The following is a 14,784-nucleotide window of genomic DNA, read 5'->3' on the forward strand; positions in this document are numbered from 1 at the left end:
AGACATCAAATCCTGATGACCAAATCTGTAACAACAGTAGGCACGTGGAATGTCCGTATTTTGTATAGTATGGGAAAGCTGGCATAGGTTACAAGAGACATGAAAATACCATTTAAGAATACTTGGCATCAGTAAAGCAAGATGGTGTCTAATGGTGCTACAGTCTTATACTCAGGACGAGGAATGCATGAAATAGCTGTTGGAATTATTCTGGATAACATCAGAGTAAAGATCCTGTTGGTTTAAGAGCCACTGAATGACAGACTAACAGCAGCCAGGCTGCAAACAAGATATGTCAAGTGTATGATAATCCAAGTATATGCACCAACAAATGCAGCAGGTGACCGTGAAAACAATACACTCTACACACAGGTGCAACCAGTACTGGATGACATACCTAACTATGACATCAAGTTGGGTTTTTTGTTTAACAACTTGTATACTTTTTTATTCTTGTATATTTTTGATCTTTTTAAAAACCATTATTCCAATGACTTTTCATCTTAACCTGTGTTGACAAACTGTCCTTTAAAATTGGACATGATGTACCAGTGTCTTGAATACTGTCATATGAAGTTAGATGGTAGGCAACTTCAATGAACAAATCGGCAACAACTCTATTGTTTGGGAAGGAGTCATGGGTACAGCAGTGGAAGCCCCCCAAACTGATAATGGTAAATGGCTCTTGAACCTTTGTGGCACAAACACCCTAAAGGTAGGCAGCTGTCTCTTCCAGCACAAAAGGATTTGCAAGCTCACATGGAGATCAACAATTTGACTGTCAACCACATAGACCAGTGGTTCTCAACCTATTTACCATTGTGGGCCACATATGCGGCCCACAATATGTTATGTCAAGTGAATCATGTTGTGAGCAGAGACTCACCCTGACAGATCACTGAAAAAGATACTGCTTGGCAAAACCCCATCTTAATCAACTTTAAGAAAGAGTTCGATAGTGTCCACAGAGAGACCCTGTGAAATACTGCTAGAAGCTACGGGATATCAGACAAACTGATTAACATAATAGGCAACTCAGGGCACCTGCACTAATATTTTCCCCTCATGGTCCAGCCAGGGCACCCACTTTTAGAGTCCCAGCTCCTAATTTCCTGGCTGTGCAGTTCCCTGCTTACACTGAATTCCCTAGCAAGTCAGACTGCTTAAACAGGCCATGCTTTTCATTCTCCTCGGAGGCTATAAATGATGTAACTGCCCACAGTTATAAGGTGCCACACAGCTTTTCCTAAGCACGCACGTTTATTCTTAAAGTGAAAGCACCCCAGAGAAAACATTAAAACAATAAAAGAGCCCACATGCTTGCTAATAAGGTTACCTTTTTCTCAGAACAAGAATCCCAATGAACCTGTGAGTCACTCCCTTGTATAGGCTGGCTCTTTGATCTAGGAATAGGTAATTTGTAGACAATGGGTTTCTCCTCAGGGCCTAGCTTCAAACGGTTGGGTCTGGAGGTAGAAAATTGCATTCTCCTCGTCCCAAGTATTTCCTAGGAAATCCAGTCAATTTAGTTTATCACAAATGTTCATTCTTTTATGGCCCAGTGCTTAAGAGTCCTTTGAAGCTCGTAAGGCTTCCCAGGATTTACATTAGTAATGTCTCCACCCTAGAAACATTGCATACAATCCCATAATAATATATAAACATTTGTATTTTTAATACAATGAACTCCTAAGATTCTTAAGGGTTGTCCAGACTATTTCAGAAAATTGCCATGTCTGTCACAAGCAGTTTATGTAGTGTTGTACCCAGGTCGGTCCCAGGATATTAGAGAGACACAGTAGGTGGGTAATATATTTTATTGGACCAACTCCTATTGGTTAGAGAGACAAGCTTTTGAGCTTACACAGAACTCTTCTTCAGGTCTACCCAGACTTGAAGACAAGCTCTGTGTAAGCTCAAAACTTGTCTCTCTCACCACCAGAAGTTGGTCCAATAAAAAATATTACCTCCCTGCCTTGTCTCTCACAAGCAGTTTATGTGATTAAAATAGATGTGCAGTAAGGATACAGGCCTGGATGAGTGGTTTGATACTGTGGCTGGAATTAGACAAGAATGTGTATTATCACCAATCCTCCTTGCATTAGCAATAGACTGGGTGGTGAAGCGGACAATAAAAGGTGTAAAATAGGTTATTGAAGATAAGTTACACAACCCTGACTTTGCCAGTGACATTGCTAACTATAATATGGAATGGAATTATTGCCCTTAAATCAGAGGTGGAACAGGAAATAGCAAAAATTGTATTGAAAGTAAACGCAGAAAACACCAAAATTGTGAAGGTAGGAAACTGGACAACAGATGCAAAGGTGCATGTGGATGGAAAGGAAATTGAACAGGCAGAAGAGTTCTGCCATCTGGGCAGTGTGGTGACATTTGAAGTTGGCAATAAAGATATTAATACGAGATTAGGAAAAGCAAACACCACTGTTTGAAAGGATAAACAACATCTGGTCAAGCAGAGGTCTCCACACCTAACTAAAGGTCAGATTATACCATGTGATTATATTGAGCATGCTACTGTACAGAGCAGAGACTTGGCTGATGACAATGGCTAACAAAACAGCCTGGAGGCTGCCCCTCGCAGATAGCTGATGAAGATACTACAAATTTCATGGAAGGACAAAATTACAAATATGAGAGTAAGGGAGCTGACAGAGCAGGACTGTCATAAGGCCTATATACCCCATGCTGGCCCAGCTTCGAAAGGCTGAAATAAAGCAACTGCTTGCAGTCCCAGCCAGAGCTGACTGGCAGCCTCACAGCAGTTGAGGATAAAAGAGCTGCAGGGCAGGAGACGGGGAGGCTACCAAACAGACTATGACAGTTTGGGGTGCAATCCAAACCAGTGAGGGGCTGTGTCATCCCTGTCCTGCAACCTTGGGTGCCTTGCAATGCCCCGGGCCACTCACAAATAGCCTAACAGCATGCAGGTTACACTCTGAGTGTCTGTGTATAGCTGCAGCCTGCCTACACACTCCAGTTCCACCAGCCTTGGTTACCGCATGCAGAGTGACCCCAACATAGAATCTTAGAAGATTAGGGTTGGAAGAGACCTCAGGAGGTCATCTAGTCCAACCCCCTGCTCAAAGCAGGACCAACCCCAACTAAATCATCGCAGCCAGGGCTTTGTCAAGCCGGGCTTTAAAAACCTCTAAGGATGTTACCTCCCGAGGTAACTCATTCCAGTGCTTCACCACCCTCCTAGTGAAATAGTTTTTCCTAATATCCAACCTAGTCCTCCCCCACTACAACTTGAGACCATTGCTCCTTCTTCTGTCATCTGCCACTGCTGAGAACAGCCTAGTACCATCCTCTTTGGAACTGCCCTTCAGGTAGTTGAAAGCTGCTATCAAATCCCCCCTCACTCTTCTCTTCTGCAAACTAAATAAGCCCAGTTCCCTCAGCCTCTCCTCATAAGGCATGTGCCCCAGCCCCTTAATAATTTTCATTGTCCTCCGCTGGACTCTCTCCAATCTTTCCACATCCTTTCTGTAGCGAAGCCCCCAAAACTGGACACAATACTCCAGGTGTGGCCTCACCAGTGTCGATTAGAGGGGAATAATCACTTTCCTTGATCTGCCAGCAATGCTTCTACTAATGCAGCCCAATATGCCCTTAGCCTTCTTGGCAACAAGGGCACACTATTGACTCATATCCAACTTCTCGTCCACGGTAATCCTTTTCTGCAGAACTGACGCTTAGCCAGTCGGTCCCCAGCCTGTAGCAGTGCATGGGATTCTTCTGTCCCAAGTGCAGGACGTTGCACTTGTCCTTGCTGAACATCATTAGATTTCTTTTGGCCCAATCCTCCAATTTGTCTAGGTCACTCTGGACCGTATCCCTACCCTCCAGTGTATCTACCTCTCCTTGCAGCTTAGTGTCATCCGCAAACTTGCTGAGGGTGCAATCCATCCCATCATCCAGATCATTAATTAGGATGTTGAACAAAACCGGCCCCAGGACAGTCCTCTGGCCACTCCGCTTGATACCAGCAGTCAACTAAACATTGAGCTATTGATCTCTACTCGTTGAGCCCAACGATCTAGCCAGCTTTTTATCCATGTTATAGTCCATTCATTTTTATCTTGCTGGCAAGAATACTGTGGGAGACCGTATCAAAAACTTTGCTAAAATCAAGATATATCATGTCCACTGCTTTCCCCATATTCACAGAGCCAATTAATTCATCATAGAAGGCAATCAGGTTGGTCAGGCATGACTTGCCCTTGGTGAATTCATGTTGACTGTTCCAGATCACCTTCCTCTCCTCCAAGTGCTTCAAAATGGATTCCTTGAGGACCTGCTCCATGATTTTTCCAGGGACTGAGCTGAGGCTGACCGATCTGTAGTTCCCCGGATTCTCCTTCCCTTTTTTTAAAGATGGGCACTATGTTTGCCTTTTTCCAATCGTCCGTGACCTCCCCTGATTGCCACGAGTTTTCAAAGATAATGGCCAGTGACTTTGCAATCACATCAGCCAACTCTCTCAGCACCCTTGGATGCAGTGCATCCAGCCCCATGGACTTGTGCATGTCCAGCTTTTCTAAATAGTCCTCAACCTGTTCTTTCACCACTGAGGGCTGCTCACCTCCTCCCCATACTGTGCTGCCCAGTGCAGCAGTCTAGGAGTTAACCTGGAAGTGGAGTCTGAGGCAAAAAAAGCGTTGAGCACTTCAGCTTTTTCCACATCATCTGTCACTCAGTTTCCTCCCCCATTCAGTAAGGGTCCCACACTTTACCTGACCACCTTCTTGTTGCTAACATACCCATAGAAACCCTTCTTGTTACCCTTCACATCCCTTGCAAGCTGCAACTCCAAATATCCTTTGGCCTTCCTGATTACACCCCTGCATGCTCGAGCAGTATCTTTATACTCCTCCTTAGTCATCTGTCTAAGTTACCACTTCTTGTAAGCTTCCTTTTTGCGTTTAAGCTCACGAAGATTTCTCTGTTAAGCCAAGCCGGTTGCCTGCCATATTTGCTATTCTTTCTGCACATCGGGATAGTTTGTTCCTTTGCCCTCAATAAGGCTTCTTTAAAATACAGCCAGCTCTCCTGGACACCTTTCCCCCTCATATTAACTTCCTAGGGGATCCTGCCTATCAGTTCCCTGAGGGAGTCAAAGTCTGCTTTTCTGAAGTCCAGGGTCTGTATTGTGCTGCTCTCCTTTCTTCCTTTTGTCAGGAACACACTCCCAGTTCCAGTTTTTTCCCCAAAACATGTATTTAGGATTGTCCAGCCCTCTCCTGTACAGTCCAGATACATCAGGTGTGTTGCCCCCCTAGGGGGTAAAGGTAAAACAGCTTGCCACCTTAAATGGAGCTGCTCACACAGTTCATCACACTGGGTTAGTTTTGATTAAAGAATCAAACAAATTTATTTAACTTCAAATTGATAAGAAATGATTACAAGTATGAAGGCATTAAAGTCAGACATGGTTACAAGAAAAATAAAAATAAAATGCTTCCTAGTACTAAACTGAATAAAGTAGACTTGGTTGAAGGTGAAATTCTTATCATAGGTTTTCAGTACATTGTTGATCAAACTCTCAGGTCAGGATCTGCTCCCAACGTTCAAAGGCTGTTTCTTTTGTCTTCTTTGGTGAAAAGTCAGAGATGGACAGGGAGAGATAACTTGAATTGTTTTGCCCCTCACTTTTATAGTTCAGTCACCTTTTGAAATGCATTTTCCTGAGCATGACCCCTAGATAAAACTCTTCCAAGCTGAGAGTATGGAGGCTGGTGGGGAAAAGATAATAAGAGACATGAAGGCTGGTGTGGAAAAGATGTCATTCTGTTGCTTTTCACCTGCTTACTAAAATGTAGATCTGTTTGTCTCTTGTCTTCCTCCACTTCCATGCTAAAGAACGGCCACTAGATACATGATGACACCTGGCTAGGGCCATCACCTTGTCCTTTGTCTTTGAGAAATGGGTTTACCCACTTCCCAGACTTGTCTGGTAAACACACTTCAGTCATGATTTCAGCTTATGTTCATAACTTTACATATAATGTTGCTATGTACATTACACCAATTAAATTATTGACCAGCCACCTGTTAATTTTCAAATGATACCTTACAAGGTGTATTTTGTACAAAGATTATTCCAATAGTGTGTAGGGTATGAATACAGGGATGCATTTGGTTACACAGACTGAGGGACTGTAGTGACAGGATTCCTTCAGCAGACTGGGGAGAAGCTGCCAAGTATATCAGCTCACTGAAGAGGGAGAAGCAGTGTTAGAAACTGAAGAAGACTGCATAGGTAGGAAGTAGCTCAGGGAACCGTGAAGGACTGTGGAGGACTGATTTCTGGCTGTTCCCAGCAAGGGCTGTAAGCTGGAATTCAGTGGAGTGGATGGGTGGGGTTCCGCAGCCAGAGACTCTCAGACAAGAAACCTCATAAGCCCAGGGGAATTAGAGCCAATAAAATCCTGGTGGGCCTGGAACTTTTACTTCCCCTTTGCCTCAAAGGAGAACAGAGACTATTGAAGAATAAGCCTGAGGACCCAGTCCTCAACAAGGACTTAACAAAGCATAGTCGGGTGCAACAGCATGGGGGTGGAAGAACTGAATTGGTTTTCTCCTTGCCTCACTGTGAGGAGGAGCTGAAAGCTAATGACCTCCATCTCCCCCCATTACAAGGACATGTTATAAAATATCAAAAAAAAAGGCTTGGGTGGTTGGGACATATACACTGTATGGAAGATGGGAGAAATACTGAGCAAGTATTGAATTGGGTATGCAAGCAAGGACAGAGAAAGCAAGGAAGGACAAGAAGGAAATTGCAGAAGTCAGTAATAGAGGTTACTGAATGTGTTGGCAAGAAGTACCACAACTAATGAGCGACTGTAATCAATGAAAGAACTGGACTGCCTGATGTGTCAGCAGCACAGAAGGAACTAAGGTAAAGTCTTCCACCTCTCAGGAGAGTGCCCTAACCACTGGGCTATGGGATATTTTGATGTATGTCTCCCTCAGTCTCTCCTGTCAAAGCTGTTCCAATTTGAATAAATATTTAAATAGTCATTGTGCCAGACAGAGAGAAAGTGCAAGAGAATGACCCAAGTCTGGTGATTAGAGCACTCACCTGGGAAGTGGGAGATCCAGGAACAAGTCTCTCTGTTCCAAGGATTCTTTATTTATCCAAAGTGAAATAGCTTCACCAGGAGAGATTAAAACAGATCCGTATCAGAATATCCCATAGCTCAGTGGTTAGGGCACGCTCCTAAGAGGTGGGACCTCTGTTCATCAGGCAGAGGGGGAAATGGAACCTGAGTCTCCCATATTCCAGGTGAGTGCTCTAAGCACTGAGATAAAAGTTATAAGTGAAGCACCATCTCCAGTTCGTAACCTCAATTTTAAAAGATGCCAATCCAGTAGGCAGCCTCTGATCATGCCTATCAGATTAGGCCCCATAGACAAGATCAGTGGAGCAATGCCTATCTTCTCCTGGCTTGTGGATCATTCTGGGGCTTAGGAGTGAGATAGGCATCTGGATTCCTATAGTGGGGTAGCAGTGTACATGCCCAGAGACAGGAACTTAGACACCTAGTGAACTTTTTCAGCAGAAATTTCGGCATCACGTGAGTTTAAGCTCGTACAGAGCTAGGAGGGAGCCAAGTTGGGGGGGGAAGGGGGAGAACTGTGGATAGCAGTGGTGCCTAAAACTGGGATTTATGCATCCCAATGCTCTTTGCTCCCCAGTCAGCCTATTACTCCTTTGTTATGAGCATATGGATAACTGGGTACAGCATTTTCTTTGTCTCTCATTGATAACTGTTCTATTCCATCTGTGGTGCTCTGGTGCATCCTCAAGTTATGCATCCCAGAATCTAGTGACCTCACTTCTGTCCCATGGAAGCCTTGGAACTTGCAAAGCTTGAAGACATCAGCAACCCTCCCATAAATTCGCAGTTAAAATATGGCCCAAGACTTTAGCATAGAGGTAGATGGTTTCTGGAAGGGGTTGTTGAACCTAAAAATCAAGTTCTGCTTTGTTTCAAGATTTAGGACTCATAGATTTTAAGGCCAGAGAGACCATTAGATCATCTAGTCTGATCTCCTATGCCTAGGGCCCTACCAAATTCAGAGCTATGAAAAACAGATCACGGACTGTGAAATCTGGTCTCCCCCCGTGAATTCTGGTCTTTTGTGAGATTTTACCCTATTCTATACAGATTTCATGGGGGAGACCAGCGTTTCTCAAACTGGGGGTCCTGACCCAAAAGGGAGTTGCAGGGGGGTCACAGTATTGCCAGCCTTACTTCTGTGCTACCTCCAGAGATGGGTGGCTGGAGAGCAGTGGCTGTTGGCTGGGTGTCCAGCTCTGAAGGCTGTGCCCCACTAGCAGCAGCGCAGAAGTAAGGGTACCAATACCATGCCATGCCACTCTTACTTCTGCGCTGCTGCCTCCAGAGCTGGGCGGCCAGAGAGTGTGGCTGCTGACCAAGGGCCCAGTTCTGAAGACAGCAGTGCAGAAGTTAGGTTGGCAATACCATACCATCCCATCCTTACTTCTGCGCTGCTGCTGGCAGCAGCTCTGCCTTCAGAGCTGGGCTCCCAGCCAGCAGCTGCCACCCTCCGGCCACCCAGCTCTTACAGCAACTCTGCCACCAGCAGCAGCACAGAAGTAAGGGTCGCAGCACCACAATCCCCCCCTACAATAACCTTGTAACACCTCCTCCCCCCACAACTCCTTTTTGGGTCAGGATCCCTACAATTACAACACCGTGAAATTTCAGATTTAAATATCTGAAATCATGAAATTTATGATTTTTAAAATCCTAGGACTGTGAAATATACCAAAATGGACTGTGAATTTGGTAGGGCCCTACCTATGCCACAGAATTTAATCCAGTTACTCTTGTTATGAGCCCACTAAGTTGTGCTAAGGTTTATGCCAGTTTTTATTTTTTCTAATCATAATGCGGTGCAATGATGTGGTACCTGCAGCTGCAAATGAAAAGCATTGTTTTAATCAAAGATTATATTGAAATAATAACAATTCCCTCTATTTTTTAAACAATCTAAACATTTTACAGAAGTAAATGGTTTCCCATACTAATGTGAAAAAAACAACAACAGTACAGTGCTATAGGCATAGCCCTACAAATCTCTTTAAGGACACAATTCTGCCAGGTGCTGAGAGCCTGCAATTCCCTTTGAACTACAAATCAGTTTGGGTGGATTTTTTTGTTCTGACTTTAGAAAAATATTTTCCTAATCAAGGTTTTTGGGTTACTTTTTAGTGAAAATACTTTATTTAAAATATGAGCTTGAATATCACCTTATTGTCCTAACCTGAAAGGTGCTTTAAAAGTAAATTAAAAGAGTTCAGCTGGATATATTGCATGGTGTGTACCAGTGGCAAGGAAGAAGAGTGCTAGCTGCCTCACTGCCTGCTCAGACTTGGCCTCACAGCCCCTCTGTCATGATGGGGGGGGGGGGGGAAGGGGGCTTTATCCCACTTCCAGTAGCCTGTATCCCCTCTCAGCAATGGAGTGACACTGCACCTAGATGGGCTAGGCTGGAAGTTCACAGCTGAACACAGCACAGACTCAGCTGCTTCTTAAATTGCCATTAGCCATACCACATCCTATGGCAGGGTACCTAGATTTTCTTGAATGTCTCCATTCTGAATACTGACCGGGTTTGACCCTGTCTAGGTTATGAGAGCTGACACAATGGTGGCGCACAGTAATATTTTCTGTTTAAAAAGCTGATTTTCTGCAATTTTTCTTAAAGGTTTTTTTTTAGTCGTAGGTTGGTTTCTTATTAGAAATAGTCTGAACAACCTCACAGAATAACACTCCCTGATTAAACTTGCTTTATAACCCTCAGCATCCAGAAACACAATAATGATTGTTTTTTGCTGAGGAAACTTTGCTGTTACTTCTATGTGTCTGTTCAGCACTGTTATATAAATGATTTCTCGCTAAACTGGGGCTGTAAGGGCATGGGTATTTCTCAAAGTTATTTTCTGAGCTGTGACATTAGTGCATCTGGTGTTAGCAAAGGTGTAAGTGCTAATGTGTGTGGAGCTCAATCACTTTCAGCATCATATCATAAAACCCTGAGGGAAAGGGTCTCACTCTGTAAAGCGCCGGGTAAATTTATGGCACTGTATTAATGATTTATTTAATAATCCACATTTGGTGGTCTCCTAATGCTGAAAGTATAGGCACATCTTAGTCCCACTGTGCGATTTTTTCCAACCTTAGGAACTCATGGGCTACTTCCCAGCCTCAGATCAAATTCTGAATTATACCTCTCTGTGAATTTTGGCATCCAGTCTACAAAGGGGTGGGAGAGGGAGGAGGAGAAATTAATCTTGGCCAAGTAAAAGAGGACAAAATTAATAGGAAAAGAAATATTTTCAAGGGTGAAAAGAATATTACAACTAATTGGGGATTTAAGGGAGAAAAGGATAAAACTACACAACAGCATGTGGTAGTGACCTATAATTACTTGTGGACAAGTTTGGTGCTTGTGAAAATAAGTGTTAATTGCAGCAGCTAATACCAGGCAAAATGCCAGCAAATGCTATTCAAGCTTCCTCAGGATTCTGCCAACACACATGCCTGCTATACAAGAAATGAGCCTCTTTCATGCCATACTTGCCAAATTTCCCAATACTACTGAGCTGCAGATAAATGTGAGCAAAGACTGAGATGTAAACAGCTGCCTTATTTTCTCTTGTGAATTAGGATTTGAACCCAGGTCTCTGAGATGAAAATCTAATCTAGACCTAATCCCAATAATTTGGTATTCACTAAAAATCAGTGTTAATTACTGTATAAATGCTCTCTATATATGAAAATTTAATTTTAGTAGTTTGTACAAACTCCTTTTGCTTTTAGGATATAAACATTGTAAGCTTCTTTTCAAATGTGAGTGCCTAAAGGGTACCCACTTCACAATTCATAACTCAAATTACTGCTTAGATGCTCAAATACATATTTTAGCACCCACATATGGAATTGGGTGCCCCAATTTAAAGTATATTTACTAATTTGATAGCTAAGGGCACATTTAAAAAAAGAAGTTAGGGAAGAAAATCACTAGAGTTTGTATCTGTGGTAGGCTTACCACTTGTCTGTTAGCTCTGTCACCTAGGCCCCAATCTTGCAACAGGATGGGTCTCTTTGACTATCAGGATTGAGACCTTAGACTCAATTTTTGTAATATTTAATTACTGTAGCATTCTCTGAAGGGTTTTAGATTCCACAAGCCTTCAAGTTTCCTTTTGTCTTATCAAATCTAATGAGTTCCAACTGACAAGTCATGCCTGTCAGATGTTATTGTAAAGATATCTGAGTTTGTTGTTAGTTCCTCTGGCCTGTATGGGCTCTGTCTACTCTGTTGTACATGTTGTTAATTACATAAGTATTGTTTTTAGTTTTTACATTCAGTGTTAATCCAAGGTCAAACTACACTGGTTTGTACTGGTTTACCCAACAGGTCCTTTCCTCTTTTATAGGAATCTCTGGAATTCTGGCGAGAAAACCTGCCTAATATTTATTCTTGCATCTATGCAAGGATTTCAAAAAGTGGAATGCCATAAGTTAAAGAAAATTAGGCTGTGATGATGGAAGGAAAATAAAATTATAATACAGTACAATCAAGCATGAGATATTACTGCAGTCCAATCAAGAGATATGAACTGATTCAGAGTACCGCTCTGCACATTACAATGGAAGAGGTTGAATGTAAGACGAATTTAAAGATTAAAAGCTTTTTACAGTCTCTTCCTGCAAAACAGTATGGGAATTGAATGAAACCGGAGTTTTCAAAAATGATCTTCAATTTTGGGTGTGTCTGTTGGACACATAACTTTAGATGCCTGAGGCATGATTTAAAGAGGTCCAGAGCACCAAAAGTCTCTATTGACTTCAACTGCGAGGCAACTCTGAAAATTAGGTTCTGTGGACTATAACCTACTCTGTTATGCTGGAAATCATTTCCAAAATTAAATGACAGAATGTGCACTATATGGTTATGGGGAACTGAAAAAAAAAAAGTTCAATCACATTTCTTTTCTTTATTTCCTTAACACTCACTCTCTGTGAGAGAGCGAGAGAGAGAAACGGCTACATTATCAAATGTTTATGGAAATATATTTTAGGACTTCAATTCATATTTAATTGGTCAAGATCAGTTTATTAGAAAAGGAACTAGCTGTTCTGCTTAGAGCTTTTTGTGTTTTTTGAGAGGATCAATCCTGATCTTAATGGGATTTTGTGTTTGTGCACGTGCTCTTTTAATGATACCCACTTGGTGAGACCTCAGCAGAACAAAGTTAATTTTTGATGCTGTACACAGATGTCTCTCTGTATCTGTCTCCTCCTCTTATTGACATTCTCTGTTTTTTCATCATGTACAGTATTTTGAAACTGAATTTGGAAAAAGACTTAAGTGGTTGATGGATTCATTGCATTTGCTAGCTAATCACCTCTTTCTTTGTGTAAGCATAAGTGATACAACTACATTTTGCTTCCAGAATGCAGAATCAAGAAGTGATTATAGATCAGTCATTTGACTCTGAAGAACACAGTCAATGTGTGCCTTAATTCTCTTTTTTCATGCCTGCAGTATAGTCTGACTGAAGCTGTTCTTTCTCTAAAGCTCATTAAATGTCCATCATCTTCTTGTTAACATATTGTGTCTTTATAATGAGCTTCCTAACTCTCTTACTTTAGAGACAACAGAGCCTGATTTTCATTTACACTTCAGCCCCTTTACACTGTCAGAGTGGTTTAAATGGGCCTTAGTGCATATGAGAATTAGGTCCAGTAGCATAACTAATGCAGCTACAAGGATCCCCACAGTGATGAAAGTCCAGTACCATATTACAGCCCTTTTCAAGACTACAGTAACTCCCCACTTAACATCCTCTCACTTAACATTGTTTCGATCTTACGTCCCTGCTCAATTACAGAACATGCTCTATTTAAAGTAGTGCAACGCTTTGCTATAACGTCGTTTGGCTGCCTGCTTTGTCCACAGCTGGCAGCCCCCCATCAGCTCCCCTATGCCCCCCGCCTGCCGGCAGACCCCTCAAATCAGCGCCTTCCCACTCCTCCCCACGCCTCCTGCCCATGGCAATCAGCTGGTTTGCAGTGTTCTTGAGGGAGTGGGGAGGAGCAAGGACTTGGTGCGCAGGCTCCCCCTCCCTCCCCTGCCTCCCAAACGCCGCAAACCAGCTGATTGACGCAGGCAGGAGGGAGGGAGAGGGGAGGCTGCGCACCGAGTCCTCGCTTCTCCCCCTGCGCTCCTGCCCCCTGAGTGTTGCAAGCCAGCTGATTGCCGGGGGGAGGAGCGAGGACACGGCGCACCTCCCCCGTCCCTCCATGTGTGGCAATCAGCTGGCTTGTGGTGTTCGGGAGGCAGGGGAGGGAGGGAGAGCCTGCACACTGTGTCCTCGCTCCTCTCCCCTCCCTTCTGCCTCCTGAACACCAGCTGATTGCCACGGGCATGAGGCGGAGGGAGGAGGGAGGAGCGAGGACGCGGTGTAGGGAGTAAAGGCAGGGGGGAAGAAGAGGCAGGTTACTGATGGGGGGTTTGAGGGAAGGGGTGGACTGGGCGGGCCGAGGGTTGAGCCCCCCCCCCCCGCCCCTGGTGCTTGCAGAGTAAGGGAAGCTGCCCCTGTACAACGTGCTCCTCCTAGCCTACAGCACCTTCAGCCTCCTTGCCCTGGCTCATTGTCTGCAGTGCCAGTGGGTTGTGCCTGTGTGGAGTGAGGCGGGGGCACCTCCCAACTATACTACTGTACTGTATGGCAAAAAAAAGTTTCCCTGGAACCTAACCCCCCCATTTACATTCATTCTTATGGGGAAATTGGATTAGCTTAACATCGTTTCACTTAAAGTCGCATTTTTCAGGAACATAACTACAATGTTAAGTGAGGAGTTACTGTACACAGATTACACAAATTAGGTTTCAGTGCAGAACTCACATTTTACTGATCACCTCAGACATTAACCCGTGTATGTTAGAAATTTTCTGCAGTATCGTCTTAAAGTCCTATCCCATGCTCTATAGCTACTAGACTTACATATTCCAAGATAACTTCACTTGTATCAGGCAAAGAATTAATATGTGTACCAAAATTCCACAGTGGAAGAACTCTCCCATATAACATACATTATATGTATAAATTTAGTATTTTTAAACATAAACTGAAATCCTTTCATTAACATCTGACGTCAGCCCCGTTGTGTCTCTTTCTCCTTGCAGTAATAAAGCACAGTTTGCCAGCCCAAATATTCAGCAGTATCTAGTACGCTGAATTTAAAAGTAAACAAATATATTATTGGTACAAATATAATATAGTTTGACTTTCAGCCCTGAATCAACTCTTCTACTCGTTCATGGCACGGAAAGAATTAATATGGTCAAAGCTACACAGCTAATCAATAGCAGAGCTGAGTATACTGTACAACAGAGGATTTCCTAACCCCTAATCCCACCTCTGGCCATTTGACCATGCTGTATCAGACTGTTAGAAAGGTTTGAATTAAGAGTCATGTGACACAAAGACTGCCTAGTCAGTGACCAAAAACTCATTTCTTAGCCTTATGACCACCCCGTTCTGAATATCAACAGTGTGATCCACCGACCTCAGAACAATCAGTGTCTTGCCTCAGGAAAAAGCATTTTACTAAATGAGAAAGTTTTTGTTTCTTTGAGGACACAATACAATTTATATCAAATGCTCCCACTGCCTTCGGTGGGCTTGTGATCAGGCTCTTGAGGGGGAGA

The 14,784-nt window shown here is 43.3% G+C and overlaps 1 protein-coding gene across 9 annotated transcripts in view; it reads right to left on the bottom strand.

Moving 5' to 3' along the window:
- The window catches only part of OXR1 (oxidation resistance 1), a 452,056-nt gene that overhangs the window by 151,720 nt on the left and 285,552 nt on the right, over positions 1–14,784 (bottom strand). The gene's annotated exons all lie outside the window — the stretch shown is intronic.

This window comes from Chelonia mydas, chromosome 2 (assembly GCF_015237465.2).
Source record: "Chelonia mydas isolate rCheMyd1 chromosome 2, rCheMyd1.pri.v2, whole genome shotgun sequence".
NCBI classification, from domain to species: domain Eukaryota; kingdom Metazoa; phylum Chordata; order Testudines; family Cheloniidae; genus Chelonia; species Chelonia mydas.